This window comes from Abrus precatorius, unplaced genomic scaffold (assembly GCF_003935025.1).
Source record: "Abrus precatorius isolate BTA unplaced genomic scaffold, Abrus_2018 Scaffold2, whole genome shotgun sequence".
NCBI lineage: Eukaryota > Viridiplantae > Streptophyta > Magnoliopsida > Fabales > Fabaceae > Abrus > Abrus precatorius.
In genome coordinates this window covers 14,239,891-14,247,276 of record NW_020874362.1, presented here as the reverse complement: position 1 = coordinate 14,247,276, position 7,386 = coordinate 14,239,891, and the positions used below count along the sequence as shown (strand labels likewise).

The window sequence follows — 7,386 nt, the reverse complement described above, 5'->3', positions numbered from 1 at the left end:
TACGGTGTTATCTTAGGTCGTCTCCAAGGAATTTTTGGTTGGGAACATACATCGAACAAGTGTAAACATGTATTTTAAAGCAAGTAAATTGGGGGGAGTTTGTCAATTTCCGGGTTTTAATCAAGAACGAAATGTAAATTTAATGAAATTCAATCAATTAAAATAAGTAATCCCTAGTCAAGCAATGAGTTCTATCATTATTCTTCCAAATGATTCAATAATCCCCTTTCTTTCCCTTAAATTAAGTTAATCTAACAAGCGAAGACTAACTTTAACATCCCAATTAAAATTAAGCATCTTAATGGGCTCCAATCTCTATCCCTAAGATTAAGCAACCTCAAGGATTAACCAAAATTAAGCAATTTTGAATTAGAATTTCGTTAGGTAAATTAGGGTTCATTAAGCAATGTTCCCTTCATGCAAATTCCATTTCATTCAGAGATTGGGGTTAATAAATTCAAGGAAAGAAAGATTTGTATTGCAATTAATCCCAAGAATTCAAGATTCATGTGCATTGACTAGGAATTACAAGGAAGTTTAGCCCTCCATGTGGATGGGCTTCACAAAAGAGAGAAAGAAATGCAAGAACGTAAACATCATTAATGCAAATTCAACAAAAATCAAAAGAGAAATTGGAAATTAAAACCTATAGAGGACCCTTGGCTGTCACCCAAGACTCCAATGTCATAAGCAATTATCCCAATTTGGCAAAGGAAAAATGTGTAAAGTGTCAAAAGTCCCGTACCCTAATTCCTAAAATCTATTTATAGTGGATGACATGTCACCAAAGTGTCCACTTTTGCCTTTGAAAGTGTCCACTTTGGGCCTTGAAAGTGTCCACGCGCAGAATGCAAGGAATGCCGCTTCTCTGGAGTTGCTACTATTTGTGCTGAAAGTAGCTACTTTGGATGGGCGTAGCTACTATGAGAGCCTATAGTAACCACGCGCAGGAAGGCTTCAAAATCAATGTCCAGGGGCTTCTGAAGTTGCCACTCTTGGTCTTCAAAGTAACTACTTTGGATGCGCGTAGCTACTATGAGAGCCCATAGTAACCACGCGCATCATGCTTCAAAATTGGCGTCCCTGGAGCTTCTGGAGTTGCCACTTTTGGACTTGAAAGTGGCTACTTTGGAACCTTTAATGCCCATGCTTGCTGTAGTTGCCACTTTTACTCCTCAAAGTAGCTACTTTGGGGGCAACTTTCATCTAAGGACCAAGATTTCTCAAATTTAACTTGGGCATTCTGCAAAATCATCAAGATAATTAAAATTGCAATCTATATCTATGTAATTAAATGCAAATTAACCAAAAATTAATAAACCTATGATATTTATTCAAAATGTGATTTCTATATTATTTTCACTATCTAAGTCCATTTTTTCTATCAAGAAGCATAAAAAAGGCAAGTAAAAATATAATAAAAAGTGGATTCATCAGAAGGCTTTCTCACCACCTTTAATATCACTCCAAGGCCTTAAAGGAAAGCTTTCTTACCACCTTCTCCCCTTCTGGCCCTTCTGGCGCCTTTGGACCTAGCTTCCAGTTTTGGTCTCTTATGGTCCCCTTTTTCTTACCGGCAAAGGAAGACGAGCGAAACTCATCTCAAGCCATTGAAACTCGTTGAATATCACTCCTTGGACTCAAAGGAAGGATTTCTCACCACCTTCTCCCCTTCTGGCACTTTCTGGCGCATTTAGACCAAGTTCTAGTTTTGGTCTCTTTTGGTCCCCTTTTTCTGACCAGCAAAGGGAGACGTGCAAAACTTGGCTCAGCCCACTCAAACTCCTTGAATAAAACTCCTAGAACTCAAAGGAAGACTTTCTCACAACCTTCTGCCCATCTGGCACTTTCTGGTGCCTTTGGACCCAAGTTCCAATTTTGCTCTCTTATGGTCCCTTTTTGCTTACCGGCAAAGGAAGACGTGTGAAACTCAACTCAGGCCACTGAAGCTTGTTGAATATCACTCCTAGGACTCAAAGGTACGCTTTCTAACCACCTTCTCTGGTTCTGGACTTAAAGGAAGACATACGAAACAAATATCAAGCCATTGAAACTCGTTGAATAATACTCCTAGGACACAAAGGAAGGCTTTCTCACCACCTTCTCCCCTTCTGGCCTTTCTGGCGCCTTTGAACCCAAGTTCCAGTTTTGGTCTCTTTTGGTCCCCTTTTGCCTACCGGCAAGGAAGTCATGCGAAACTCAGTTCAGGCCACTAAAACTCCTTGCTTATCCCTCCTACGACTCAAACGAATGCTTTCTCACCACTTTCTCCCCTCCTGGCACTTTCTGGCGCCTTTGGACCCAAGTTCTAGTTTCGGTCTCTTTTGGTCCCCTTTTTGCTTACCGGCAAAGGAAGACGGGCAAAACTCGTCTCAGGCCATTGACACTCGTTGAATAACACTCCTAGGACTCAAACGAAGGCTTTCTCACCACCTTCTCCCCTTCTGGTTTTTCTGGCGCCTTTGGACCCAAGTTCCAGTTTTGGTCTCTTTTGCTCCCCTTTTGCCTACCGGCAAGGAAGTCATGCGAAACTTAGTTCAGGCCACTAAAACTCCTTGCTTATCCCTCCTACGACTCAAACGAATGCTTTCTCACCAATTTCTCCCCTTCTGGCACTTTCTGGCGCCTTTGGACCCAAGTTTCAGTTTTCGTTTCTTATGGTCCCATTTTGCTTACCGGCAAAGGAAGACATGCGAAACTCATCTAAGGCCATTAAAACTTTTTCAATATTACTCCTAGGACTCAAAGGAAGGGTTTCTCACTACCTTCTCCCTTTTCGGCACTTTCTGGCAGCTTTGGACCCAAGTTTCAGGTTTGGTCTCTTTTGGTCCCCTGTTGCTTACCGGCAAAAGAAGACGTGCGAAACTCATGTCAGACCACTGAAAGTGCTTGAATATCACTCCTAGGACTCAAAGGAAGGCTTTCTCACCACCTTCTCCCCTTCTGGCACATTCCGGCGGAATTGGACCCCAAGTTCCAGTTTTGGTCTCTTATGGTCCTCTTTTGCTTTTACCGGCAAAGAAAGACGTGCGAAACTCATCTCATGCCATTGAAACTCGTTGAATATTACTTCTAGGACTCAAAGGAAAGCTTTCTCACCACCTTCTCCCCTTCTGGCACTTTCTGGCGCCTTTGGACCCAAGTACCAATTTTGGTCTCTTATGGTCCCCTTTTGCTTACCGGCACCAGAAGACGTGCGAAACTCACATCAGGCCATTGAAACTCGTTGAATATCACTCCTAGGACACAAAGGAAGGCTTTCTCACCACCTTCTCCCCTTCTGGCCTTTCTGGCGCCATTGGACCCAAGTTTCAGTTTTCGTTTCTTATGGTCCCATTTTGCTTACCGGCCAAGGAAGACGTGTGAAACTCATCTAAGGCCATTAAAACTTTTTCAATATTACTCCTAGGACTCAAAGGAAGGCTTTCTCACCACCTTCTCCCTTTTTGGCACTTTATGGCAGCTTTGGACCCAAGTTTCAGGTTTGGTCTCTTTTGGTCCCCTTTTGCTTACAGGCAGAGGAAGACGTGCGAAACTCATGTCAGACCACTGAAAGTGCTTGAATATCACTCCTAGGACTCAAAGGAAGGCTTTCTCACCACCTTCTCCCCTTCTGGCACATTCCGGCGGAATTGGACCCCAAGTTCCAGTTTTGGTCTCTTATGGTCCCCTTTTGCTTACCGGCAAAGAAAGACGTGCGAAACTCATCTCATGCCATTGAAACTCGTTGAATATCACTTCTAGGACACAAAGGAAGGTTTTCTCACAACCTTCTCCCCTTCTGGCACTTTCCGGCGGAATTGGACCCCAAGTTCCAATTTTGGTCTCTTTTCATCCCCTTTTGCTTACCGGCAGAGGAAGACGTGCGAAACTCGTGTCAGACCACTGAAAGTACTTGAATATCACTCCTAGGGCTCAAAGCCAGCCTCTTTCACCACCTTTTCCCCTTCTGGCAATTTCTGGCAAAATTGGACCCCAACTTCCAGTTTTAGTCTCTTTTGGTCCTCTTTTGCTTATCGGCAAAAGAAGACGTGCGGAAGTCATCTCAAGCCACTGAAACTCCTTCAATATCACTCCTAGGACTCAAAGGAAGGCTTTGTCAACACCTTCTCCCTTTTCGGCACTTTCTGGCAGCTTTGGACCCAAGTTTTAGTTTTGGTCTCTTATGGTCCCCTTTTGCTTACCGGCAAAGGAAGACTGCGAAACTCATCTCAGGCCACTAAAACTCCTTGAATATCACTCCTAGGACTCAAAGCCAGGCTCTTTCACCACCTTCTGGCACTTTCTGGCTCCTTTGGACCCAAGTTCTAGTTTTGGTCGATTATGGTCCTCTTTTGCTTACCGGCAAAGGAGGATGTGCGAAAATCATCTCAGGCCATTGAAACTCATTGAATATCGCTCCTATGACTCAAAGGAAGGCTTTCTCACCACCTTCTCCCCTTCTGGCACTTTTTGGCGCCTTTGCACCAAGTTCCAGTTTTGGTCTCTTTTGGTCCCCTTTTTCTTACCAGCAAAGGGAGATGTGCGAAACTTAGTTCAAGCCACTCAAACTCCTTGAATATAACTCCTAGAACTCAAAGGAAGGCTTTCTCACCACCTTCTCCTCTTCTGGCACTTTCTGGCGCCTTTGGACCCAAGTTCCAATTTTGGTCTCTTATGGTCCCCTTTTGCTTATCGGCACCGGTAGACGTGCGAAACTCACATCAGGCCATTGAAACTCATTGAATATCACTCCTAGGACACAAAGGAAGGCTTTCTCACCACCTTCTCCCCTTCTGGCCTTTCTGGCGCCATTAGGCCCAAGTTTCAGTTTTCGTTTCTTATGGTCCCATTTTGCTTACCGGCAAAGGAAGACGTGCGAAACTCATCTAAGGCCATTAAAACTTTTTCAATATTACTCCTAGGACTCAAAGGAAGGCTTTCTCACCACCTTCTCCCTTTTCGGCACTTTCTGGCAGCTTTGGACCCAAGTTTCAGGTTTGGTCTCTTTTGCTCCCCTTTTGCTTACAGGCAGAGGAAGACGTGCGAAACTCATGTCAGACCACTAAAAGTGCTTGAATATCACTCCTAGGACTCAAAGGAAGGCTTTCTCACCACCTTCTCCCCTTCTGGCACATTCCGGCGGAATTGGACCCTAAGTTCCAGTTTTGGTCTCTTATGGTCCCCTTTTGCTTACCGGCAAAGAAAGACGTGCGAAACTCTTTATAAAAAGTTTCCATTATAAAAAGTTTCCAGCTGCATCCATTCTGGAATACAATGATGTGGACATCTTCTCAGCAACTCTTTATATCTTTCCCATGCTTCATAAAGTGATTCTCCTTCCTGCTGCACAAACGATGTTATTTCTCCTCTCAGCTTAGTAGCTTTTGAGGGAGGAAAATATTTTGTTAGAAATTTATTCACAAGTTCAGTCCATGTGGTGATACTTCCCTGAGGCTGTGCTTGTAACCAACATTTGGCTTTGTCTCTTAAAGAAAATGGAAATAGCCTCAGTCTTATAGCATCTTCACTTACTCCATTCATCCTTATAGTATCACACAACTGCAGAAAATTAGAAATATGCAGACTAGGATCATCAGAAATTCCACCAGAAAATTGGTCCTGCTGCACTAGGTGAAGTAAGGCTGGTTTTATCTCAAAATGATTGGCTTGAATGGTTGGTCTAACAATTGAAGAATTATAGCCTTGCATATCTGGAATTGCATAATCTACTAGTGTTCTCATTCTCTGTTGTTCTGCCATTTCAACTTTTGGAGTTGGTTGTCTAAAAGGTGAATGTTTACTATTTGCAAAAGGAGTGACTTGAAATTCTGGAGAATGTATAACCTTTAGATCACTGTCACTTCCTACAGATCTCTCCGCTCTAGTTTCTTTTCTTAATCTTCTAAGAGTTCTATCAATGTCAGGATCAAAGACAAGAGTAGAGTTATTTTTGTTTTTCCCACGCATATACAACTAAACACAGATATAGTATAATGAAAACAGAAAACTGCACATGTAATGTAATATTTGCAGAAAATTTAAAGAAACAAATGCTCAATCTAGTTATTTTCTTGTTACTAATAATATTGAAACAAATTATTCCCCGGCAACGGTGCCAAAAACTTGTCACACTCTTTACAAGTGTTGTTGCAATGAAGGTAAACTGACTAGCAAGTGTACTAGTGTTGTTGTAGCAAGTTATAAAAAATCTTAGAATCAAATTGAGTTCCAAGTATCGTCCTCAGGGAATAAAGTTCTCAATTACCACTTCACAAGATCACAATTAGTTGAGCTTTACAAATTTCAGATGGATTTGGTATGAATGTATCAAAAACGAAATTAGAAAGTAAAACAGAACAGTTAGTACAAAAGTATATAGTAAACATATGTAGAAAGATTAGTTAGGAAATTGTTTCACCAAAACTTCAACATTAAATCAATAAAGTTCTGAACTTTCAAGCATTTAGATGGAATGACAACCAGTTTCACGTTGTATTAATCAAAGGACAATCCCTTGCCTCAATGAATCTAGCATCTAATCAAATCACTCCAATCCCTTAGATCTAATCCAATCAAATGTTGCATTAAGTTTAAGAAACCAAAAGATTGCAAGATTAAGATATCTTATCCCTAAGAAACCAATAACCTTGGCAATTAATTCAGATCTGAGAAACAAATTCAATTCCCATTGATAACTGTTCCTCTATGATTAGTTGATCAAATTTCCATTCAATCACTACTTTAACAGCAGAATCAATCACTCAATCCAATCCAAAACTCAAAGTTCAGATCCAAAATCAATTCAACATTTCCATTTCAGATTCACAATTCCTAACCACAAAGAGTTTAGGCAAACATTACAAAAAAAGAAGAGAAGAGAAGAGGAGAAGAGAATGAACAAAGAAGAAACATCTTCAAGCCAATCTCCAATCTGATCCCTCAAGAAATGAAGCTTGGTGTTCGTCCTTAATCTCCCTCTCTGACTCTCTCAACAACAAAAACAAATGTAAAATGAAAAATGAACAAAAAACTCCAAAATTCCTGAGCTAACTGCCTTTTATAGAATTGCCGCTCTGCTGGCGTGATCACTTTTTCCAGCAATAGTAATTACGTAGAGGCTAATTCTTCATTTCCACCTGCGCGCGTTCACTTTTGTTGGTGATAGTAGCCACGCGCACTTCAAAGTGTTCACTTTTGTTGAAAATAGTAGTTACGCAGAAGCTTCCTTTGCTAATGTCATGCGCGTGTTCACTTCTACTGGAAATAGTGAACACGAAGAAGCTGCTTTCTTGTGCGTGTTCACTTTTGTTGGTAATAGTGAACACGCGCATCTACTCTTCTTGGAGGACTCTCTGGAACGCTCACTTTTTCCAGAAAAAGTGATTACACAGAAGCTCTTCTCAT

General features: G+C 41.5%; 1 non-coding gene across 1 annotated transcript; it reads left to right on the top strand.

Annotated features, from left to right (window-relative positions):
- Positions 1-5,251: 5,251 nt before the first annotated feature.
- On the top strand, positions 5,252-5,358 carry LOC113860302. Its single transcript, XR_003503757.1, has one exon. It is a non-coding gene; the product is annotated as a small nucleolar RNA R71 (small nucleolar RNA).
- Positions 5,359-7,386: the final 2,028 nt, after the last annotated feature.